Here is a 25,873-nt window from a genome sequence, read left to right as displayed (position 1 = left end):
ACCTGGAGAATGTCCGTCATTCTGCCAGAGAATTGAGAATACTGGGATCTTAGAGCCCACTCAAGGCATCTAATTCTCAGGCGGGCTTCTGGCACCAGAAAAATGAAGGATGCCCTGAGGCCGAGCAACCATAGGAAGTCATAGGCCGGAACACGTTGGGCACTCTGAAATTTTTGGACCATCTGCAAACGATGTTGAGCCCTTAAAACGGGTGTAGAAACTTTTTCGCGAGGCTGAATCCAGGACTGCTCCAATAAATTGAAACTTTTGAGAGGGTGTCAAATGGGACTTCTTGAAGTTCAGGGAGAAGCCCAGCTCGTGGGGGAGGTGTCAGGCGCTCCCGAGATGACCTTGACACTGTTCGGAGAAACAGCTCTGATCAGCCAGTTGTCCAGGTAGAGGTAAATGTGAATCCCCCTCCCCCTCCTTTTACTTGCTGCCACCACTGATATAAGCTTGGTGAAAACCCTCGGGGCAAAGGTGAGCCTGAATGGCAGAACTCTAAACTGATAATGAGAACCGCGACCTCAGGTACTATCTGTGCTTCCGATGTATCGGCACATGTAAGGAAGCACCCTGAAGGTCCAATGACACCAACCAATCCTGGAGTCAAAGGATCTGCGAAACAGTTACCCATCTTGAACTTGTCCTACCAGAGGAACTTGTTCAAGCATCTCAAGTCCAAGATGGGTCGCACTCCTCCATCCTTCTTGGGGATTAGAAAGCAAGGAGAGTACCAACCTTGGTTCCTCTCTGCTACAGGTACCAATTCTATCGCACCTTTCTCCAATAGGGTGAGAAACTCCTGTTGGAGGAGTGGATCTGGAACCAAAGTTGATCTTGCTCTTGGGGGACAATCGGGAGGTCTTTTTAGGAATGGGAGACACTAACCGTCTGCTGTTTGTAGAACCCATGCACCTGAAGTTATGCTTCGCCAACTCTGGACATGGTAAGACAGTCTGCCCCCTACCACCGTTTTGTGGTTGAAGGAGTCATTTTGCTGTTCCACCTGCAGGTGAGGGCAACTCAGCGGGTGTTGAACGGGAAGTCCTTTCTCCTCTACCTCTTTCACGATGTGGTCTTCTTTGACCCCTCTTCCTCTAGATATGGAGGAATAGAAACGAAAAGAACGGCCCCTCCATCCTTGACCTGTAGATTGAGGCTGTTTTATTGCTGCCCCTAAAGATTTTGCAACAGCTCTAGATGTTTGCAGTTGTTCTAGACTGCTATCAGCCTTCTCCCCAAACAGAGAAGTAACGTCAAACGGCATGTCTATCAGACATGCCTGAACATCCGCTGAAAATCCAGATTTTCTTAACCAAAACATGCGTCTAAATACTATGCTGGCATCCATTGTTCTACTGACTGAGTCCACTGTATCCAAACTAGATTGTAGGGATGTCTCATGGAATCTTTGCCATCTTGTATGAGGCTTAAAAAGCCTTCTCTCTCTCCTCCCTCTGGTATGTGCTCTGCTGCTAGAGCAGCCACACCCCAAAGGGTGGTGTGTGCATTTCCCCAATGCACTGGTAGCATTGGCAGATTTAAGTGCCATAATTCCTGCAATACTCTCTTACCTAAAGAGTCAACCCTTCTATCCTCTTTATCTGCTGGAGGATAAGGATAGTCTGCAGCCTGTGAAGTGTCATGATGGCTACCCCCGGGGAATCAGACCAGGTCCAGCAACCCCGGAAGCAGGCATCCCGTTATTTTGAGCAAGCCCAAAAACCCCTGCTAGGGGCTGTTTGGGTGCGGTCCTGGCGCCTATGGCGCCAGGCTCATATGGAGAGTCAGTCCTGGCGCCATAGGCGCCAGGCTCATAGAGTGGAACTTACCTGATGCATACCATGCTGCAGGCTTACCTGATGCAGACCATGCTGCAAAGGTCCAAGCCAAATGAGGCTTGGAAGGAACTATTTTACCTAGGGACTATTTTTTACTCGGGTGGGGCTGGGGAGGAATACTTACCTGCGACTACTTTGGGGGCTATTTAAATCACGCCCGAAGAGCAGCACACGCTTCGCGTTATTCTGCATCCAGCAGCGTAACGCTCACCGTGTCCGCAAGCCTGCATCAAGTCTTCTGCCACACCTGCCTCGAGTCTGCAGCTCCTAGAAAAAGGAAGGAACAGAAGGAGAAAAGGTTAGAATAAAAGCAAAACCTTCGATCCTTACCTGCATTCCGGATCCACTGCGCCTTCGAGCTGGAAGAAAGAAGCTTTTTACGCGCGCCGCCTCGCCTGCTGCAGCGCCGCGCTGAACTCACCGGCCTTCGCAGCATCCTCACGACCCACCGCATCTTTCTGCACGTTCCCGCCGCACTCTGGCACCTAAGGGGAACACAAGAACAGCAAAGGTGAGTTAAGGGAATAAACAGAGGCAATAGTAACTACCCCCATAGACTTACCTGATTACCGCCGGGGGTACTATTCCTCTTCACGGGTCGGCACAGTCTCCATTGCATCCTCGCCGTACCCCGGCCCTTAAGGGGAACAAAACAAGGTGAGACAAAGGGACAAACAAGGGGAACTCTTCTCACCGCAATAGACTTACCTAATTTTACCGCCGTAGGCATTATTCCCCGAACTTCATATTTTCTCTCCACACCTGAATAAGGGAGCAAGCAACAGGTTACATTCTGGCCTTATTTTATTGAACTGTGTAGGATAAGCCAAATCCTTACCTGAACTTCGCCAGCTACCACGAGGAACTCTTCGCTTGGGTCAAGCTGCAAACTGCAAGGAATCGGACAAGAGTGAAAGTCAGACATGTGAACTCTTACGAACTACATACTTTTCGGAGTCAATATTGTTCTGGAACTCACCAATTCCTTTGAGCCAGTGAAGCAACTGGTTATCAACGTACCCCTGCGCTCAATGCAGGATGGAGAGCTCATCTTTTCAAACCATCAGGTAAGACTATAAGAGGGGACATCAAAGGTGATCTGTGGGGAGAACAGCGGGGGTGGGAGGAATTTACACTCAACTCCACGGGTGGTTAATTCCCTTTCTCCAATTGCAGAAGAATATTCCTAAGGGCCAAGCAAACGCAGCTAGGTGGGCCAGTCCAGTCCATCATCTCGGCCCTATGCATCACATTGGTGGAGACAGCAGCTGTCCAGTTCAGATCGAGCCTCTGTGGGAGCCAAGTTAGCTTAACATGAGTCTTTTGCTTCTTGAACACAAATCTTTCAGGCGTTGGGTGCCTGTTCAAAAATAGAGGGTCTACTTAAGCAGTCTTGTATTTCTTTGTTAATAACTTTAACAGATGGAATAGAATCTGGCTTCAACCAGTTCTCTATTACCCTTACTCTCAAGGCTGCATGAAATGGCAATACAGCTTCTCCAATTGACCCACTGTCTAAGATATCAGTGAGGTCATCAGTCTACACAGTAGCTGAAGATCCGGACCATCCCAGATATTCAGCTACTTCATCAATAACTGCCCTGCCAGAAAGATCAGTATAACCAAATACTTCAGCATTACCAAATTCTGTCGCAGGTGATGTTTCCCAGCTTCTGGTTTCATTAATAAGGTTTCAACAAGATTCTGCATCTTGGACTCATCAGAAATTAATTCCTCTGGAACGTTTGGTGTTCCATATTCATACCCAAAAGGGGGCTGATCCTCTTCCTCCTCATCATCTTCTAAGACTGAACCTATCTGTCTAAAGAAATCAGGTCTAGGAATGGGTTGGAAGAATTTCGGATAATCAGGAATAGACTTTGCAGTCTTCGAATGCTCCGACGAAGCTGAAGGTGTCGAAGGCTTTGATGGCTTATTCGAAACGGTCGACGAATGCTTTGGCATTTTATGTGCTTGGAAGGCTAAATATGTATTATATGCCTTGAAGGTTCAGGAGACAAATATAAATGTTTCGATTCCTTTGAAGAAGGCTTCAATGCCGTTCGTGAATGTGTCGAGATAATGGACACTGGCTTTTTCTTGTGCGTCGAGGAAGATTCCTTTGATTTATGTGGAGGAAACTCTTCTCGGGCTCTTAGGCGCGCAAGAAGGAGCCACACAGAACTCCCTACCGGTCTCAATAGACGCTGAGGGGTGGCCACTTGTCTTGGACTCCTTTAGAGGCACACTCGGAGGAGCGTTTTTAAGCTGAAGATGCCCAACTCTGCTTGAGTCAAGTTCTTTTTTTGAAAGTAACTCTTTCAGTAGAGGAATACGACAACAAGGACATGCAACACCTTTCCTTAGCCTTTTTAATGGGAAGAGGAAGGGCGTCATGAACCAGACCTCGAACGTCTATGTTTTGAACTTTCTTTTAACAGGAGCAACATCTCGAGTCAGGAGGATTTGGGGGAGGGCTTACCTGCATTGTGTTTCCCCTTTCTTTCCCGCAAGTCCTTAACCGTAATCGATTGACACGAGCCAGTCGTCGACCTTGTGGGCCGATCCCAAGCTCCACAGACAAACGCGGAGCAGTTCTGTGATCAACATCTTGGCCCCATAGTCTGAACACCGCTTGAAGCCTGTCTTCGGTGTGGAGGCCATATGGAAGTCTAGTAGCCCCGAAGCACGCAGCAATGCGGAAAAAACAGAACTGAGTTAACAGTCAGCGTGCGTGCAACTATATACCAGCATCGATGTCACAAGACATGCTACGGAGACCGTCGAGGCCCAAGATTCGACGCTGCACGACGCTCGACCCTATGAAAACTTTTACGAACCAAGTTGCAAGCAGACTTGAATATATCAAAGATGAGGAATACGTGTGAGGACACAATCCATTTGAAAAGTACATGTGGAAAGTAATGGGGAACGTAATAAGATGGTTGCCTAGGGGGAACGTAATAAGGTGAAGTAATTGATAACCTGTTTAAGGTTAACTGCATAGGGGTTTGAGCAATGAGCATCTCTTATCTATATTAATGCATCATCAAACATAGACTGAGTAAATGGATGGGGGCAGGTTGTGTTTAAGGAATTTGATATGTCTAAGGATTGCAGTTTATTTAATATAAAAGCTCACATGGGCACCAAAACTCCCCTCATGTATACTGTGCCTTATTAACATCAAGGAACTCAGCGTTGTGGCCCATCTCCTGGTCAAACCTTTTCATTACAGGTTGCTTGGCGCGCCCCACCAGAGCAGCTGGTCTGGGATGGTGGGGGGTACCCCTGGAAGCAGTCTCTTCTCTGGCGAAAGGAAGAATGTGCCCTTGCCCAGATTGGGTACGGTTAACCAGGTGACATCCGTAGGTCTGTTCCTGGCCCAGAGTATTTATAATACTAGGCTTCCCCGGCCAGGAAAGAAAATAGGAAACGTGGCTACACCAGGGAAAAATAAAGAGTAGTTTACACAGACCACAGAAGGGTTGACAGGAGAGGAAGACAAAGTAAAGAGTTGAGAATAGCCAGGAGTTCTTTGAAGGCACATATGCCTGCAATTTCTTCATCCTGGGTATGTATACTACTGTTGGGTCATTCTTGGCTGGAGGCCAGTGCCACATTGAGATTACCTAGACAAGGCCCTTGTCCTCTACTTCCAGCATGTTCAGACAGTATAATGTGGTGGCGTGCATCTGTATAAGCACGTAGCTTGAACAGGTGTTTGGAAGAAAGGTCTTCAGAGCTAAGGGGACTGCCCACAGCTCAAGCATATTGTGGAAGGTCTTCTCTGTGATGAACCAGAGAGAACATCTCCAGCCTCTCCAGTTCACACCCATTAACACAGCTGGGTACAGCAAGAGCGATTCGAAGGTGACAACAGTTTGAACCTCATGCACCTCAAACATGAGTCTTTTGTCATGGTTGACAATATCAGCATCTTTTAACTGGATTTCTTATTTATTTATTGTGCAGTGGTTAGGCGCTTATACAGCAAGTCAATTGTTTAAAACGCACACAGGCAACAGTGAGGGAAGATGTATTTGTATTTATTGATTTATAAAGCGCCTTACACCAAGGCGTTGTACAGTGGAACAACTTGGTACATAAAACATACAATGTTACGGTGGAAGCAAAATTACAATATGAATCATTCAACAAAACAGTGAAAAGAGCAATTAACTGAAGGGGAAAGGGGGGAGTAGGGGAGTGGGACTGGTAGGGGGGGGGTTTCAAACATGGGTTTGAAAACAGTGAATGTATTGGAAGATCAAGACGAACCTACGCCTTGTGAATATTCAGAACGTGCAGGTTCAGCGAGAAGAGGGGATGGGGGGGATGAGGGGGGAGGGGAGGAGTGCTGGAATGTCCGAGCTCATGGGTGAGCAGCAAATGAAGTGCATAGTATGGTAAGTGCTATGCGGCCTGGAGCTGCAATGGCTAGAAAGTGCAAGCCTACAGGATTGAGGCTGGGCGGTGCCAAAGCAAGTGCTGCGAGGTAGGCAGAGGCTGGGGCGATTGGGTATGGGAGACCAGGTCCCCGAGTGATGCATAAGGGCCCTGGCCACCAATCACAGTGACTGAGATTAGCAGGGTAGGAGGAAAGCCTTGATGAGCTTCTGGAATTTGAGGAAGTCGTGCTCAAGACGAAGAGGAAGGGAGAGGCTGTTACATAAGAGGGAGCCAGCTTCTGGCCCTCTGTTATGCAAATGCTTTACACACACAGAATAGGTGCCAGAGGACTTCATAAGTCTAGAGGGAGAGTATTTAGTAAGAGAAAGTTGAAGATAGCGTGGTCCTAGGCCCCAGACAGCCTTCTGGATGATGTAGACGGATTAGAATGTATAGCGTGCCGCAACCGGGAGCCAGTGAGGAGTTTTTAGGGTAGGAGAGATGTGGTCCCTGGGCTTAAGGCCAAGGATAGGTATTGCTGCCCTATTCTGGATGAGCTAGAGGGATCGTAAAGTGGAAGAAGGTACAGTCAGGAGAAGGTTATTGCAGTAGTCAAGCCTAGAGAGGAGAACCAGGGTTCGCGTAACATTGAGCTTCTGGGGGAACGTGAGAAAAGTGAGAATTCCTTTGAGAAGGAAGAGTTGAAAGTGGGACTTATCAGCAATGCACTAAGTGTGAGGGAGAAAGGAGAGAGAGGAGTCAAAGAGGACTCCAAAGTTTCTGGCTTCAGAAGAAGGAGCAGGAGAAGAGCCCATAGAGGATTGCCAGAGTGAGAGGAAAGAATGAGCAGGGGCCCCAATGGGAATGATCTCAGTCTTGCTGGCGTTGAGGCACAGATCGTTGGAAGTACACCAGGAATGGATGGCAGATAGGCAATCAGAGATGATGGAAGATGCAAGAGGAGCAGCGGTTAGTTTGAAAAAGAGTTGTGTGTCATCTGCGTAGCACTGGAAGTTGTAGGAGAAGGAAGAAATTAGGAGTGCTAAAGACCCAGGGGGAGAGGTTTGAGCCCTGGGGGACACCACAGGTGGAGAAGGTGACCAGAATGACTTGGGACGAACATTCAGTTAGGAAGGAGGTAAGCTGGTCTAGTGTCTGCTCTGAGATACCAGGGGTATCATGGAGCAGTTTTATGAGGCTAGAATGGTTACCTGTATTTAAGGCAGAGGAGAGATCAAGTAGGATGAGGACAGCTGGAGAACAGAGATGCAAGCAGTTCTTCACAGGTGTTCAGAAGAGCAGTTTGTTCCTCGGGATGCTCGGAATCCAGATTGATGTTCGTGGAGACCACCAACAAGTTCAGTGTGTGAGGTAAGTTGTGGAAAGGCCAGCTTCTCCAGCAGTTTCCCAAGGAAGGGGGTGATAGAAATAGGGCGGTAGTTGGCTGGACAGGTAGGGTCTGCTCAAGGTTTTTCAGGAGGGGGCGCTCAAGGGAGTGCTTGAGGGAGGATGGCAAAGATCCAGTGGCAAAAGAATGGTTGCAGAGATTCTCGAGTGCAGGGGCAAGAGAGCCAATGTTGTCCTTGATGATTCTGGAGGAGCAAGGGGAAACCTGTTTGGAAGAGACCTTCATGGAGTCGACAACTCAGGTGACTTCTTCAGGTGTGACAGGGGAGAAAGAGGACAGAGGAAGAACGAGGGTGAGAAGCCGTAGGAGGCAAGAGAGTGAGGGAGGGGGCAGGTGGGTGGGAGGGTAGCAAGGGTGCTCAGGATATCCAGAGTTTTAGTGGCAAAGTGTGGGGCCAGTGTGTTGCAGAGGACCTGCAAAGGAAGAAGGGAGGGGGCGTCTGTGGAAGGGTTGGCTAGTTCCTTGAAGATTTTGAAGAGTTCAGCCGTGTTGATAGAGACACCCAATACCCATGTCTGGATGCAAGCCCTTTTCTTGGCATGGATGGAGAGTCTGTATTGCCTTTGGAGCAGGCAGCAGGCCAGTTTGTCAGAGAGTGAGCCTGAGGTTTGCCACTTCCGTTCCACAGCTCTGCACTTACATTTCAGTGCTGCAAGTTCAGAGTCGTACCAGGTGTTATGTTTGGAGGCAGGTTTAAGGCAGATCCTCACGTCTGGGGCAAGAACGTCAAGGGTGTTGGTAATAGCTAAATGGAGGTTGCTGGGGGCAGAGTCGGTGGGCAAATCTGGGGGCGAGGGGGTGAAGGTGGATGCAAAGGCAGAAGCCGACACTCGTTTCATCGGACGGATGTTAGTGAACGAGGTTGGCAGGGCTTTCGGAGGGGCGGTGAAAGGGCTGAGGGGACCCAGGTGCGAGGAGAGGAGAGAATGGTCTGACCAAGAGAGGGGCCACCAGAGGGGTGTCAGAATCAATGTGGGCATCCAGCCGAGTGGGTAGGGCCAGAAGGGAGAATGGAGGGATAGTGATGTGAAGAGATCAAGCAAGAGAGTGGATGCTGCGATAGGGGAGTCCAATTGGATGTTGGAATCGCCCATCAGAAAGAGATTAGAGGTGCGTGAGAGTAGGGAGGAACAGAAAACAACCACTCGGAGAGGAACAGGGTGGTGGCATCAGGAGGCCTGTAGATATTAGCAATGGTCAGAGAGGAGGAGGGAGAGATCAGCTTGCAGACCAGGCTCTCAAAGGAAGAGAAGAGCTGGGTGGGTATGACAGAGAAAAAGGAACCCACTCAGGGAAGATTATGGCAACCCCACCACCAGCACAGTGAGGGTGTGGCTTGGAGATGATCTTGAAGCCATCAGAGAGAAAGAGTCAAAAGCAGTGACTGAGCTGGCATTGGACCATGTCTCGGTAGGAGCGAGAATGTCGAGGTCAGTGTCTTCAAGAAGGAGGCAGATGTAGGCAGAGTTCTTGTTGGCTGAGCGGGTGTTAAGAATAGCCAGGTGAAGGTCTCCGCCTTTGAAGGTTTTCTGAGGTGGAGTGCAGGGACATTGTACACCAGTCAGAGAGAGAGGCAGGTGAAGGAAGGAAGTTAATGAGGGACAGCAGGTGCAGGTCAAAGAGGAGGAGGTTGTGTTGAGGACCCTGAACCAAGATAGTGCCCGTCTAGTAGACGATGATGCAGAGTGATGATGAGAAGCCGGTCAAGAATTCTTCCCACTTGATGCCCCCATTAATGGGAGACTATGTGAAAGAGCGGAGAAGGGAGATGAGGAGTCCATAGATCTGGAGAAGGGACAGAGAAGAGGATATCAGTGAAGACCTGTCTGGAAGTTGCACGGACGTAGGTGTTTGCGATGGGTATGTCAGGTTGTATATTTTGTGCTTTTTCATTCCAGACTTCATGAGAAGGGGAGGATAGGTGATAGTGAAGCAGTTAGAGAAGATAGGTGAGATGGTGAGAGCTATAGGGGTGCCAGAGGTTAGTTGAGGAATGAAAAGGAGTGGCTGCACACACAGTTCTAGCTAAACTCACCAGGTGGCCAAGTAGTCACAAAAGGCAAAAATGCAATCCAAAAAGAAAATGTGGTATTCAAGAAACAAGGGCACAAATGAAATGCAATGAGAGTGCAGAGATGTAAAAGTGCACATACCAAAGTTCGAATTCCAAAAACAGGGTCACAAATGCAATGCATGAGTTGTAAAAGTGTACACACCTTAGTTTGAATTTCAATAACAGGGGCACAAGTGCAATGCAAAGAGGTAGTACTGGGGGCTAGGTTCCTTTTTTCCACACTTTCCCCAGTAATAAGTACGATTCTAATGATCATATAAATTATTCAAAAAAAGTAAATTTGTTTTGAGTGGTGTGGTTCAGCCAAATTGAGAGAAGGTATTGGCTCCTAACCTACACCTATGTGGGGCATATAATCTTGAATACCTCAGGTTACTCACAATACCTTCTCTCAATTTGAATTTGTGATCCACAGGGTATTGTTATAACCCTCACTGGTAAGTGTTCTCCATGCATTTTTATCACTTACCCAGTAATGCCCCAACCACTTGCTTAATACTCATCACGCCCATACAACGGCACGTCTAACATGATCACACTACTGGAACGATCACTTCAGCAACAGAATATCACCAATGCATTTGGAATGTCACTATGATCTGGGGAGCATGGGTGCCTTCTCCTCTACACCGTCCAATCTATTGTGAATGATTGCTGATCACTGGAGGCTTAAGTATCCTACGCATTTAGAATATCCCAAGTTATGATGAATGTTGCCTAATAATTCCAAAAATGCAATTGCAATTTTCCCCACTTCTCTTTTGCCTTCCACTCCCTCCATATCGATAACCCTGATAATGGTATGCTTCATTTATCATATATCCCTTTTTCTTTGATTGCATGAATGTCAATGCCAATTACTTTGTTTGATCAATTTAATGTTGTATAATCAGACTCGACAAAGAAAGTGTTGAAACACGTGTTGGCTGAACCACACCACTCACAATAAATGAAGACTTTGTTTGAATAATTTATATGATCATTAGAATCATACTTATTACTGGGGAAAACACAGAAAACAGGAACCCAACCACCAGTACTACTTATCTGTCGGAGGTTGAGAGTAGAACCTCAAGGTTGAAGCTGTGCAGCTCACCAAGCTATCGGTTAGGACTAAAGCGCACAAAGAGTTGGTTTTACTCACCCCCCCTTTTTCGCAATGCAAAGAGGGTGCAGATATGTAAAAGCGCAGACACCTAAAAATGAATTTCAAAAGCAGTGGCACAAATGCAGCGAGAGAAGGTGATTAGGTGAGGCAAGGAAGGCAGATTGAGTAGGCACAGTAATTGGTTGAGAAGGTTAGAGGAGAAGGCAATGGGAGAGTTCAGCCATCACTCACTGGTAGAACTGCAGGGAGTGTAGAGGTCTAGGGGCCAAAGTTTGTGGGGTAGCAGTATTTAAGTCTGCAGGCTAATTCCTAGTTTGAGGAGGGGGACAAAATGTGGGGGACGTCCGGGCCCTCCTCGGCCCGGACAGGCTCACACAGGGCCTTAGATGTGGGCCTTTGATGGAGGGGCCGGCTTTCGCCTGACTGGTCCTGGGATTGGCTGATGATAAAGAGGCAGTCAATGAGGGGTGGGGGGGAGAAGAGAGCTGTCTTGTAATGAGTGGCTCCTCAACCCTAGGAAGGGTCAGCCATCTTGAAGAGTGGGAAGCTCGGTCGTGAAGCATTAGCAAATGGCCACAGGATGGTTTAACAACTTCAACTTGCACCCAAACAAGAGCGCTTCGTGACTAAAGCAAACTGAGCATATTCACTTCAATGATGCGCATGGATTATGTGCTTGCCGGCTGCATTTTCAAAATGTTCTTTTTACGATCCCCAATTCAGTGAAAGCCCAACTGGGCATACCTTTGGTTTTCTTTTTTGCTGTAAACTCTGCTCCTGCACCTCCAAACGATCGAGTGCTTGTGGGAGCCAAGACTTCAGATCTGCCTTGCTTCTGTGACCACGGATCCTTAACACATTTCTGCAGCAGTCTCGACCTTTGCAACTATTAAGAATGCTTTTGAGCTCAAAAGCCAAGACTCATGTAGCAGTCATGTGGGGGAGGGGTGTCAGTCGATTGTAGACTAAAGACAGTTTTGTTTCCAAAGGAAACAGTTGTGCCAGTACTTTCTAGAACTGCTGGACTGAAGACTGATTTGGAATCAGAGAGGACTTCTAGATTCAGATGCAGACTGCAACACTTCATCTAAAGGTTCGGTTTCATGTTTTTTTTGGGGAGGGGAGTTAGAATAAAATGGACTTGGTCAACCAGTGGTCAGCATTTGGGTAGATGTAGATTCCACTGGACTCCGTTAAGATCGATGTCACCATTTCAAGGCATTTGGAAAAAAACGGTGCTACTTTTAAGGGCCTGAATGGCAAGTAAGTATAATGAAAATATGTTTTCAAACTTTTTTTAATCCCTTGGCTGATAGAAAAACAAAAACAAATTTAAATAAGTTCTAATAAACATAATAAACCTTTTGTACAGATCACAGAGTGATGACTTAAGGGGAGGAGGAACAACCCAAAGCACAGGATTAAACTCTTGGGAGACAAATACGACACATGCAACATTGGATATGCACAGAAACCTATCCCTATCTTATATCGATGACTTGGCAGAAGTATGTATCCATTAAGGCTCAATCAATGGCTCATCTCAATTCCATGTTGAGGAATTGTACTTTTTAACCAGCAGGAAGCAGAGGTTGAGGAACCTCTGTTTAATCATAGGCATCTTAAAAAAGACCCAGACAGGGCCAACAGCAATATGCACATCAATCGTAAGACTCAGTTCAGCGCATACAACAGACCAATAATTCACCCTAAATGGCCAATGAGAGAACACGTGAAGGTAGTCTGCTGGTGGTGCCTTGCATCTATTACACCTATCACCACACCCTGCAATACATTCCTGTAACGTGGCAGTAGTGAAGTTCAACCTCTTAAGTGTATTAAAGTGGATGAATACAAATAAAGTTAGAGGACATTTCCTTAGTCTGCATGCATGCATGATGCTACGTCATCTGAAATATCAATTTGCAGATCATCAACCCACTTATCAGGAGAACCAGAGACCAATGGCACATTTGATTGCATCATGTTATATAGAGAAGACAGAGTGTGAGTTCACAACAAATTCAATGCAAGGATGACATTCAGGTTCACGTTGAAAAGTAGGCCATTTAGCTTGCACAGCTGATTTCAAGCACATATACTGCAAGAGGACCAACCTTCCTCACCCAACCTCAACTAAATATTCCTCAGTGACAAACATTCACTATCTATATCAGATCTATCTATCTATCTATATATATATATATATATATATATATATATGATACATATATATCCCATATATATATATATATATATGATACATTACTCACCGTAATCGTATTTCTGATGCTTGTATCTGCTTAAATTCACATGCTGTGCATAGGCCGACATCTAGTGGAAGCTGCAGAGTATTACAGTTTGTTTTTCAAAACTCGAAAATGGGCATCGACACAGGGTGTGCCAGTAATACTATCCCTAGTGTGACGTCCACTGTACCCATGATCCCTCACGCGTGTAGAACCCTCAGATTGTATTTATTCTGACATGAGGTATCATGAGGATTAGCGTGAGTACAGATTATCCAAGCAGATAGAAAGATAAGACTACAAGCATCCATGCGCCTTCTCTCAGAGGGGAGGAAGGGTGGGTCGCATGTGAATCTAAGCAGATACAAGCATCAGAAATACGATTACGGTGAGTAATGTATCCCTTCTGAGGCTTGTGGAATCTGCTTAGATCACATGCTGTGCATAGATTAGCGAGCAGTGTTAGAAGGAGGTGGGATGTGAGAAGGGTCAGGAGCAAATACATGTCTTAGAACCGCTTGTCCCACTTGAGTATCTGTCTTGGAATGAGTGTCAATGCAGTAGCGCTGAGTAAAAGTGTGAATAGAGCTCCAAGTAGCTGCTTTGCAAATGGTGTCAAGGGGTACATTTGCAATGTAAACCAGAGTGGCCCTGATGCCTCTTGTAGAGTGGGCTCTTGGCATGAAAGGCAGAGTTTTTTCAGAAGGGAGTAACACAGCTGGATACTATTTATAATCCACACCTTTAGAGACGCGATCTCCCTCTCTGCCTGTAGCAACGGAGACAAACAGTTGGTCTGTTTTCCTTAGCAGCCAGGTCTTGTCTACATAGTATAGGACAGCCCTACGCACATCTAAGGTGTGTAGTTTCACCTCAGCAGAGCTTTGGGTTTCTTGGAAGAAAGCCGGAAGCTCAATGGACTTGTTAACGAGGAATTTAGAAATAAACTTGGGTGTGTTCGTAAAACCAGTTTATCTTTATGAACAGTAAAGAAAGGATCCTGCACTGACAGAGCCTAAATCTCACTGACCCTTCTTATGAATCTAATGGCTACTAAGAAGGCAGTTTTATAGGTCAGGTGTTTGAGACTGCTTTATGCATGGGCTCGAATGGGGGCCCCATGAGTTTAGCAAGCACCACATTAAGGTCCCATCCTGGTGGTGGGTTAGAAATTGGAGGGTGGAGTCTCTTTACCCCTTCCATAAAGGCTTTGACCACAGGTACTTTCCACCACGATACCTTGTTATGGGAGGTGGTGTATGCTGACAGAGCTGCCAGGTGTACCTTTAGTGAATTAAATACCAACCCTGCGTCCAGCAGGTGGAGCATGTAGGTGACAATAGTGGAAGGAGTGCAATCAACTGGGTTGATTTGCTTATTCTGGCACCAGATAACAAATCTTTTCCATTTGTCAAAATAACAGTGCCTAGTGTTTGGCTTCCTAGATTCCTTTAGGATGTCCATGCACCACTGTGGTAAATTGAGGTGTCCAAACTCTGACTTCAGGAGCCATGCTGCTAAGTTCATTGAGCTGGGTTGAGGATGCACTGTTTGACCTTGGTGCTGGGATAGTAGGTTGTACCAGCACGGGAGTCTGATGGGTTTGCACGCTGCTAGCCTGCGCATGTGTGGGAACCACGGTTGTCTCGCCCACATCGGAGCAACTAGGATGAGCGTCATCGATTCCCTGTGCATCTTGACGACCACCTTCCTCATAAGAGGAGTTGGCGGAAAAACGTAAGCAAACATCCCTGACCAGTTCGTCCACAGGGCGTTCCCCTTGGATCCTGGCTGGGGAAAACTGGATGCGAAGTCTGGGCATTGTCTGTTTTCGCTTGTGGCGAATAGGTCTATAGTGGGGAAACCCCACTGTGAGAAGATGTATTCTACGACTTCTCTGTGTAGAGACCACTCGTGTTCTCTTGGGAAGAGGATCTCTGCTCAAGGCGTCTGCTAGTGAATTGAGATCCCCTGGAACATGTTGAGATGACAGGTAAATGTTCCGTCTGAGTGCCCATATCCACATTTTCTGGGCAAGCTTGGACAGATTTGGCGAACGAGTCCCTCCCTGCTTGTTTAGGTAGAACATCGCTGTCATGCTGTGTGTTAAGATCTGCACTGACAGGTTCAACAGGTGGGGCTCGAAGCGCTCTGAATACTGCCAGAAGCTCTAGCAGATTGATATGATTCTTGGCCACTGTGAGACCAGAGACCCTGAGCTGTGTGGTGAAGAAGGTGTGCTCCCCACCCTGACAGGGATGCATCTGTAGTGACTACAGCCTGTACTTCTGGATCGTAAAAGGGTTTCCCCTTTGACAGGTTCTCTCTTGTCCACCAGTGAAGACTTTGTACCAGTGTTGGCGAAACAACTACTAGATCGTCCCACTGACCACTTGCCTGAGACCACTGTTTCACCAACCATTCTTGCATGGGATGCATGCGCAGGCGCGCATAGGGGACCAGGTAAATACAAGACACCATCATGCCTAGCAAACGCATCGCTTTGCGCACCATTATCTGGCCACTGGGCAGATAGAGGAATTTGCAGTAGTAGATTCCGAATTCTTTCCTCCAATGGAAAGGCCAACCCCTCGAGTGCTTAGTACAGCTCCTAGGAACTGTTTGGAGGTGCTTGGCACCAGGCTTGACTTTCTCGTTTATGGAGAAACCCAATTCGAAGAGGTCGATCGTTCTTTGAATGTTTGAACTGGAAATTACTGGGGTCTCCCCCGTGATGAGCCAGTCGTCCAGGTAAGGGTACACTGGGATTGCCTCCCTGCATAGGTGTGCCGCCACCACCGCCAGAAACTTGGTGAATACCCTTGGAGCCGAGGCTATACCGAAGGGCAGCACCTTGAACTGGTAGTGCTGACTGTCCACCTTGAAGCGCAAGAATTTTCTGTGTGCTGGGAACATGGAAATATGACAATAGGCATCTTTCATTTCCAATGTTGCCATGTAATCCCCTTTTTTAGGAGGGGGATTACCTCTTGGAGTAGTCATGCAAAACTTTTGGGGCTTGACATACTTGTTTGCAGGGCGCAAGTCTAAAACTGGGTGCATTGTCAAATCTTTTTTTGGCACAAGGAAGTAAATTGAATAAATACCTGTTAGCCCGGGACGAGTTCGATCGCATCCTTTTCTAGAAGATTGACGATCTCCTCGAGGAGGATCTTCTGGTGGTCCAAGGAATGTACTTTTTGTCATGGGGGGTGGTTTCGGGGACACTCGACTAGTTCTATCCAGTATCCTGCGGACACTGTGGACAGCACCCATCTGTCTGATGTGATCCCTTCCCAAGCTTGGGTGAATTTGGTAATGCGTCCCCCCTACTGGAGATGCAGGAGGCGTGCCGCCTCTGCTGGGGGTGCCTCTACCCTTACCACGGCCCCTCTTGTTTCCTCTGTTGTAACTCTGGGTAGACTTCTGGTTGTTACCCCATGATGTACCCTGCCCCTGAGAATAGTTGGAGCCTCTTTGTGAATTTTGGCCGCGTGGGCGACAAAAATTGACATTCCCTCTTTGATTAGGGGGTTTGTTGGTCAACTGTTCCAGGGACTTCAGAGTCTCATACTCATCTTTGGCATTTTATAATGCGTTTTCTAACGCATTGCCAAACAATAGATTAGGCTCCAAGGGCATGTCGATTAAGGATGCTTGTGTTTCGGGTTTAAACCCTGACTGTCTTAACCAAGCATGCCTCTTAATGATAGTGCTCTCTGCTATTAGCCTGCCGGCGTTATCCGCAGCATCAAAGTTGCCTTAAGGATGCAACCGGACAGTGCTCTCCCCTCCGACGCAACCTGTGCCAACTGGCCCCTTAAAGGTTCCGGTGCGGAGTCGATGAGTGCAGCAACTTGCTCCCACTCGTGGCAGTTGTAACTAGCCAGCAGAATGGTGGAGTTGGCAATCCTTGCCTGGTAGGCGGAAGTGGAGGCTACCTTCCTTCCCAACCCGTATATATTTTTGCTTTCCTTGTCGGGGGGAGCCTCAGACGAAGATAGGGGCGTTTCCGCCCTCTTCCGGGTATTAGTCACTACCAAGGAGTCAGGTTTCAGTTGCCCCTTTATGTAAAGCGGGTCTGATTGGGCTGCCCTGAACAATTTTTCGATTCTGGGGTTTACCGTCCTGGTGAGGTTAGGATTGAGAAAGGAAGGGTCAATTCTCCTTTGTATAGACTTGAGAATAGGTATGGCCTGGGCAATGGGTCTCTTTTCTCCTACTAGTTCCTCTGCAAAGTCCCTCTCCACCTGTGCTCCCTGAGTGTCTATGTGGAAGTGTTCTGCCGCTCTAGACAAAACCTCATTTAGGAGAGGTTGGTTGTCGACTGGAGAGTCGGTAACCTGAGGTTCTTTGCCTACCGGGGAGTCTATTCTGTAGACTTCTGGGTCATCTTCCTCCTCCTCTTGGTCCTCGTCATCCCCGTAGTAGTCCACCCCAGTCTGGTCGTCCAACGTTACCAATTGTGGATCCTCATATTGTAGTGGATCCTCACTATACTGAGTGTATGGCTGTACGTAGAAAGGGTCAGAAGATCGACTTTGCGTTGGTGCCTCAACTCGAGGTTTCGTACCAGGGGGTTGCGGGTCCCTAGATCCTGAGGGAGTAGCCCCGTCAGGTGTGTAGGAGAGGAAGTGATCTGGGTTCTTGGCATAGAAGTCTGCTAGGGATGACATAGACATAACTGTCTATATCCTCACTGGACCATTCTTTGGAGCTGGGGATTACTCTTTCCTGGGAGTGTTTCCCTGCTATGACCTGACTGGACCTATGGGTTTGTGCAGGGGTCTTGGCTAGCTGTTTATCAGAAGACTTAGCACGGTCTTTGTGTAGCAGAGGTGCAGAAGAAGGCGGAGATGGTTTCTTCTGCTGTTTTCTCCCCTCCCCATGAGTGGAAGAGTGCTTCCCTGGTGTTTTCACCTTCTCAGAGCTTTTCGACGTCTGGCGTCGAGATTCGGGGGTAGTGTCCCTCTCTTTAGAGTGAGGACGTCGGGAAGCGGGAATCGCTGTTGATCGGTCTGCTGACGCCGATTCCTGGAGTGCGGCCTGGGGATGGAGGTCGGCTTCGTCTTCCGACGATCGTACCGCCATGACTTTGGTGAGTGAGGCACTCTTGGCAACAGTGGATGGTTGCCTGGTGTTATGCAGCGATCTTGATCGAGAACGCCCAGAGGACACCGATTCGGTGGACCGTTCTTTGCGTGCCTCTTTCCGAGAACCCAACACGTGCGTCGAGTCTCGGTTGGACTTCGAGTGTTTAGTGGAAGTGGTGTGGGTAGCGCTCACGTCGCCGGGTGTGTTCCCCCATAGCCGCCCTGCCAGACAACCTTCCGAGGTCGGGGACTTGCGCTTGGCTGTCTTTCGACGCCACGTAGCCCTCGCCGTCCGATAGTACGGCGTCGCTGCCATCACTGAAGGTGCCCTGCGCTTCCATGGCCTCTCGTTGCCTGGCGAGGTGGGCCCAACGTTTGGTCGAACGGTCCTTTAGAGTCTTAGCCTTGAACCGGCTATACGCTCTGCAGTTCACCTCGGGGTGGTCCCTCGGTAAGCAGAGGTTACAGGTGGCATGTCTGTCAACCCAAGGGTACTTGCGGTTGCACTTGGGGCAAAATTGGAAAGGGGTACCCTCCATACGCACCCTGTGGCAGCGGGCTAGTGTGTGTAGGAATATATATAAAAACATATGTGAGTGTAGAGTATGTACCACCCCCCACTCTCCCTACTTGAAGGGCCGAGGCCAGAGGCCTTCCAAGGCCCAAAGTCTGTTGTGCAGCTCTCGACTGTTTTCTTCTCCGGGCCAGCGTCGAGCTTCGAAATTCGGTGACTCGACGTGGGAATGGAAGAAACTGGGAATGATTATACTATTTGCAAAATTCGGGCTAAAAGCCAGGGAACTCCGCGGGATGCTTCCGACAAGTATGGTGGAAAAAAACAATCTGAGGGTCCTACACGCGTGAGGGATCATGGGTACAGTGGATGTCACACTAGGAATAATATTACTGGCACGCCCTGTGTCGACGCCCATTTTTGAGTTTCAAAAAACAAACTAATACTCCGCAGCTTCCACTAGATGTCGGCCTATGCACAGCATGTGGTCTAAGCAGATTCCACAAGCCTCAGAAATATAGTTATGGTTAAGTTGCACTCATACAAATCTATGAAATTCAATGAAAATACTTGGTTAAAGGGACGTTATGTTTACAAGTAAAACTGAAAAACCTCAGAAATTCGCCAGTTATGGAATGTACTCATCTAAACAATGCTGCAGTCAATAAAGAGCAGAGAGAAGATGAGGTAGAGGAAGTGCCTACCTCTAGCACCCAGAGAGAATCATGGGTGTGGCAGTTCTTTACCACTGTTGGGAATGTACCAAAGGCTAACCCTACTAAAGTGAAATGCACTCAGAGGCGGACTACCTAGACAGTACTCCTTTGGGACCACCTCCACCGCAATGCTCTCAGAAAGGTTGTTCCTTTCTTAGCAAGTAGTAGGCTGTCATCCTCCACCTAGTCTTCCTCAACCAATACTGTAACCACACATCCTACTTCTGTGGGACACATAATCCCACCAGCTACCTTGCAAGCAATAAAAGAGACTGTTGATCCATATCTTTTGAAGACAACAGTCCTCTGTATATACTGCAACACACCACTCTGCGGGGTGGAGCAATGTTGAAGTGCTGTTGAAGCTGTAATCAAGGAGCATGAGAAACACTGCCCCCTACCTTAGATGTAATAAGCGCAATATTTTCCCCTGTCCACCTGCCCCTCCATATTGGTGCCTCTTCCCTCATTTCCCTCCCCACCTTACGCTCGAACCTCTCCTGCAAAATATAAACATCAAGAAATGAAAAAGGCTCCTATAGGAACCACCTTTCACAGTTAAAAACTAGAACTAAAAACAAATCTTATAGACTCCATCTACTCTTTTATTTGTTTATTTTATTGTTCACTTGTTAGGCGATTATACAGGAAGCAAATACTGTTTGAAAGCGCCCACAGGGCAACACGGGGGCGGGGGAGGAGACATTGGATGATAGACAATGTAATAACAATGTTAAATAATTAGATACAACAAATAAGAAGAGACAATGGGGAGGGGAAGACCAACCTACCATGCTTTGTGAGTGTTCAGAACGTGCGAGTGGAGAGGGGTATGGGATAGGTGCTGTAGTGCTTATGGAGAGCAGCAGGTGAACTGCTATGAAGATAGGAAAGTGCAACCCCCAGTGGTGGAGGTTGTGCAGAGGATAGACAGCAGCAGGGATGATAAAATGTGGGAGGTCAGGGCCCTGAGGATGCATAAGGGACCTGCACACCAGTCAAGCTACTGTGCGATTAGCAGGGGAGAGAGGGAGAGGTAAAGAGGAAGGTCTTGAGGCTTTTCCGGAACTTAAGGAGGTCATGCTCAAGACAAAAAGGGAGGGGAGGACTGTTCCAAAGAAGGGAGCTCGCTGAGGAAAGCAATCTATCACCTTTTCTCTGTTTAGCAAACCGTTTCACATGCAAGGTGTTGGTGCTAGAGGAACGCAGAGGTCTACAGGGGGAGTATTTAATCAGAAAGAGTTCCAGATAGAGTGGTCCCCGGCCCCAGACAGCCTTGAGGATGATGCAGAGGGATTTGAATTTAATCCATGCTGCAATAGGGAGCCAGTGAAGACTTTGTAGGGCAGGAGAGATGTAGTGCCTGGACCTGAGGCCAAGGATATGTCTTGCTGCCCTATTCTGGTTTAGCTGGAGGGGTTGCAGAATGGACAGAGGTAGATGAAGGAGGAGGCTATTGCAATAGTCAAGACTAAAGAGAACCAGACCCTGGGTAACACTGAGTCTATGGGGGGTGGTGGGGGAGGGTGGAGAAAGGTAGAATTCCTTTCAGAAGGAAAAGCTGAAAGTGGGACTTCTTGCCAATGTCCTGAGTATGAGGGAGGAAGTCGAAGATGGCTGAGGTTTCTGGCTTCCAAAGAGGGAGCAGGGGGGGAGCCCACCAAAGAAGGCCAGAATGAAAGGAAGAAGTCAGGTGCCGGGGTCCCAATAGGGAGGATCTCAGTTTTGCTGGCATTAAGGCAAAGATCATTAGAGGTACACCAGGCCTGGATGGATGAGAAGCATTCAGGGATGAAGGAGGAGGGTGCAAGGGCGTCTGTAGGATGTTTGAAGAGTTGTGTGTCTTCAGTATAGCACTGCAAGTTGGGACAGGAGGAGGAAATTAGGGCTGCCAGCAGAGTAAGGTAGATGTTAAAGAGCCAAGGCGAAATAATGGAGCCCTGGGGGATGCCACAGGTGGAGGCGGAAATAGGTGAGGAGAAGGTGCCCAGGATGACTTTGGAAGAGCGGTCAGTTAGGAAGGAGTTAAGCTAGTCCAAGGCATGCTCCGAGATACTAAGGGTGTCATGGAGCCTTTATGAGGATGGAATGGTTCACTGTGTCAAATGCAGGAGATCAAGGAGGATGAGGACAACAGGGGAGTTGGAATCAATCAATGCGAGCAGTTCTTAACGGTGTTCAGAAGAGAAGTTTCTGTGTCTCTTGCTGCTCGGAAACCAGGCGGATGATCGTGAAGATCACCAACAAGTTCAGTGTGGGAGATAAATTGGGGGAGGGCCAACTTCTCGAGCAGCTGCCCCAGTAAAGGGATGATGGAGATGGGGTGATAGTTGGCCGGGCAGGAAGGTTCTGCTGATTTTATTTATTTTATTTTTTTAAGAAGGGGGTCGCACCGGGGAGCTCTTGAGGGAGGATGGAAAAAAAACAGTAGCAAAGGAGTGGTTACAAAGATCAGCGAGAGCCGGGGCGAGAGGGGAAATGTTATCCTTGATGGTTCTGCATGAGCAAGGGGCAACATGTTTGGATGAGACCTTCATGGAGTTGACAAGTGTGGTGACTTCTTCCAGAGAGATAGAGGCGAAGGAGGAAAAGGAGGCAGGAGGAAGGTGAGTGGTCAGGGGAGACAAGAGGGGGAAGGGTTGGAAAAGTGTGACAAGGCTGTATAAAATGTCCTGGGGAGTGAATTGCAAAGTGACTAAGGAAGGAGAAGGTTGGAGGATACTGTGGACGGGTTGGCAAGTTCCCTGCAGATTTTGAAGAGTGCAGCTGTGTTGTTGGAAGTGCCTGAATGTGGGCCCTTTTTTGGCATGGATAGAGAGTCTGTAATGCCTTTGAAGCAGGCGGCAGGCTAGTTTGTCAGAGGGTGAACCTGAAGTTTGCCACTTACATTCTGCAGCTATGCACTTCCGTTTTTGGTCAGCAAGTTCGGAGTCGTACCAGGTGTTACACTTGGAGGCAGGTTTCAGGCGGATTCTTATGACTGGGGCAAGGATGTCAAGGGTGTTGGTAATGGAAAGAGGTTGCTGAGAACAGATTCAGAGGGAGAGTCCGAGTTGGGCGTGCAAGGGGGAATGAAGGTGGAAGTGAACTTTGTGTTTATTTGTTGGTCCTTTTCTTGGTAAACTTATCAGGCCCTCGGGACCAGGAAACTACACCACTGAAGGCCTTGATATCGATAGGAACTGTGTATGGGATCCAGGTCCAGAAGAGTGATCCAGGGGTGAAGAATCCTCACCCTAAATAAGACCAGGAAACAAACTTTCATTTTTGTTGAAGGAACTTTTGTGTTGTTATTGAATATGTCAGGCACTCTAAGGCAAGAGACTTTCAAGAGGAACGAAACTTGGCCATCGACGGTCCCGATATCTGCAAGTGGAACTGTTGACTCGTGCTGGGGAAGCTCGAGAGTCTAGTGTGTTCCAAGATTCCACTTTACCCCATGCTCAAAACATGGGGCAGGGAGATCCAAGCTACCGCATCCTGACATATTATTTGTGAACACTTCTTTTCTTGAAAACCATCCCACACCCTTTTAATATTAGTTGTAAGGTTTGACAATAGGTTTCCTAGTATAGGCCTTTTTTATATGACAACGCCACTAGGACTGCCTTATTTTGCTATCCCCGTTCCAGCCCCTGAAATGGGGGCTGAACGCCATTAGCATCCCGGGTTGTCAAAGCAGTAACCCGGGGGCTAAAAAACACATTACTTACCAACTGGTAACGTTCTTTCGATTGGATGTTCCTCCAAAGTATTCCACATCTTTGACATGCAATGTCCACAGCTGTGCACTTCGGAAACTTCGATGGCGTCAGGTCGATGTTCCTCGAAGGCTTCCGTCGAGGGCGACGTCACCGGATGTTATAAATATGATGCACAGCCCCCGTAGCCTCAGTATATGTTTTTTCCCCACATAACGTGTGGCACCAATCCAATGCCTGCAGGACTGAACATAGTCTTGCGGAAACGTAAGCTGCAATCGCATAGGAAATTTTCCAGAGGGGCATGCTGGGAAGGCAATGTTGAATACGTTGGAGGAAAATCCAATTGGAAGAACATTACCAGTTGGCAAGTAACTTGTTCTTCGAATGGATTGTTTCCTCCAACGTATTCCACATCTTTGACAGACTCCCAAAGCAGTACCAGAAAATGGAGGAGGGAAAAGAATTTAGAGTACCCAATCAGATGGCGGAATAAAGAACCGCCTTACCAAAGGCCATATCTTGACCATGGATGGTATCCAGGGAATAATGTTTAACAAAGGTGTGGATTGAAGCAGATGTGGCTGCATCAGAAATATATCTAATAGGAACTCCCTGTTGTAGGGCTGTGGAAGTAGCCACGTCCCTTGTGGAATGAGCTCACAACCCTTCAGGAGGGTCCTTACCCGCCAATCAGTAATGGTGAGGATAATCCACCTGGACAAGGTCTGTTTGGTAACAGCATGGCCCAATCGGTGTCCAGCATATGCCACAAAGAGTTGATCGTCCACTCTGACCCTGGACATCCTAGAAATATAAAAGCTCAGAGCTCTCCTAGGATCCAACCTCTGTAGTTGCTTCTCTTCCTTACCAGGATGAGGAGGAGGATAGAAAGAAGGAAGAACCACCTTGTTCTTGTGGAACACAGTAAAGGGCGGCTTAGATGAAAGTGCCTGCAATTCATTCACTCTGCGAGCGGAAGTAACCGCAACCATAAAACTGTTTTGAAGGACAATAATCTCAAAGGACAAGAGTGCAAAGGTTCAAACGGAGCACCCATTAGAAATTTTAAAAAAATTCAAATTCAAATCCCAAACTGGCACCTGGAAAGGGGATGGCGGGAACACATTAGTCAGCCCTTTAAGAAATTGAGAAATCAAAGGAATCTTAAAGTAAGAACATTCTTCAGATGAGCGCTTAAATATAAACCGTGCTGCCAGGTAACCCTTAATGGTACCAACTTGAGTACCCTGTGGGCCAAAGTAAGTAAGAAAGACAAAACCATAGGAATGGAACACTGAAAAGGATCAACATTTTGTCCTCTACACCAGTCGCAAAACTTGCGGCAACATTACAGGTATTTTGTCGCTGGCCTTCTGACCAAAAGCAACACCTCCATCACATCATCCGGGAGGTCCCAATCCTTATATCTCAACCTTTCAGATACCAAGCGTGAAGTTTGAGAGTCCTGACCTCTGGATGGAGAACCTGACCCCACCTCTCATGAGAGCAGATCCTCTCGGTAGGGAAGATGGCATGGAGGGCAGATGGACATTTCTAGAAGGTCCAGGTACCACGCTCTCCTGGCCCAATCCAGAGCAATGAGGATCATGTGGGATCCGAACCTCCGTAACCTCTGCAACACTTGAGGAATGACGGGGTCTGGAGGAAACGCGTACAGCAGTGGGAATGACCAATCCACTACGAATGCGTCTCCCAAGGCTCGTCTCTGAGGAAATTCCCTTGAGCAGAACCTCTCGCACTTCCGGTTGGCACTGGTGGTGAAGAGATCCACTTGTGAAGTTCCTCAAAGGGCAAAGATCTCCAGAAGGACTTCCTGAGCCAACTCTCACTCGTGAGTGATTGTGCTCTGCCTGCTCCGAGCGTCCGCTGCCGCATTTTAGTCTCTGGCCAGATGAACTGCCGATATCGAAATTCCCTGCTGGAAGGCCCAGAACCAGAGCTGCATTGCCTCTCAACACAACTGGAATGACCCAAATCCCCTTTTTTGTTGTGGCAATGCATGGCCACTGTGTGGTCCATCATGATCAGGACACTCTTCCCCCGCACAGGCGGCAGAAAAGCCTTCAGTGCTAGCCTGATGGCCCTCAACTCTAACAGGTTGATATGGAGCCTGGACTCTGACGGAGACCAATGACCGCTGGCGGTCAAGTCGTCTGCATGAGCGCCCCATCCTGTGAGGGAAGCATTCGCCACTACAGTCACCACTGGCCATGGTTGCCAAAACAGCTCCCCCTTCATCACGTTCCCTTCGTTAGCCCACCACAGAAGATTCTGGGAGACAGAGTGGAATCTGAACAGGATCCGACATCTTGCCTGAGAACTGCGACCACTGCATCTTGTGTACCCATTGCAGGAATCTCATCCGCAGTCTGGCCTCTGGCACCAGAATAATGCTGACGCCATGAGGCCGAGCAACCTTAAGAATTCAAAAGCCGGGCGACTCTAGGCATGTTGAAATATGCTTGGGATGAATCGGCACATGAAAGTAAGCATTCTGTAGGTCCAGAGACACCAACCAATTCTGAAGTTGAAAGGCCTGGAGGACTTGAGAAAGAATGACCATCTTGAACTTGTCCTTCCTGAAAAGTTTGTTCAACCAACGCAAGTCCAGAATGGGTCTCAATCCTCAGTCTTTCTTTGGGATCAAAAAATAAGGGGAATACCATCCCTTGTTCCTCTCAGCTACGGGCACCAGTTCTATAGCACCTTTCTCGAGCAGGGTCAAGATTTTCTGTACAAGGAGATGATCC

General features: G+C 47.9%; 1 protein-coding gene across 1 annotated transcript in view; it reads right to left on the bottom strand.

Moving 5' to 3' along the window:
- Positions 1–25,873, bottom strand: part of PTDSS1 (phosphatidylserine synthase 1) — a 1,048,798-nt gene that overhangs the window by 22,774 nt on the left and 1,000,151 nt on the right. The gene's annotated exons all lie outside the window — the stretch shown is intronic.

Source organism: Ambystoma mexicanum, chromosome 5q (genome assembly GCF_040938575.1).
Source record: "Ambystoma mexicanum isolate Mex_15411 chromosome 5q, UKY_AmexF1_1, whole genome shotgun sequence".
Taxonomy (NCBI): domain Eukaryota; kingdom Metazoa; phylum Chordata; class Amphibia; order Caudata; family Ambystomatidae; genus Ambystoma; species Ambystoma mexicanum.
Note: the sequence above shows the minus strand (reverse complement) of the source record. Positions and strands in the feature narration are given on the sequence as shown.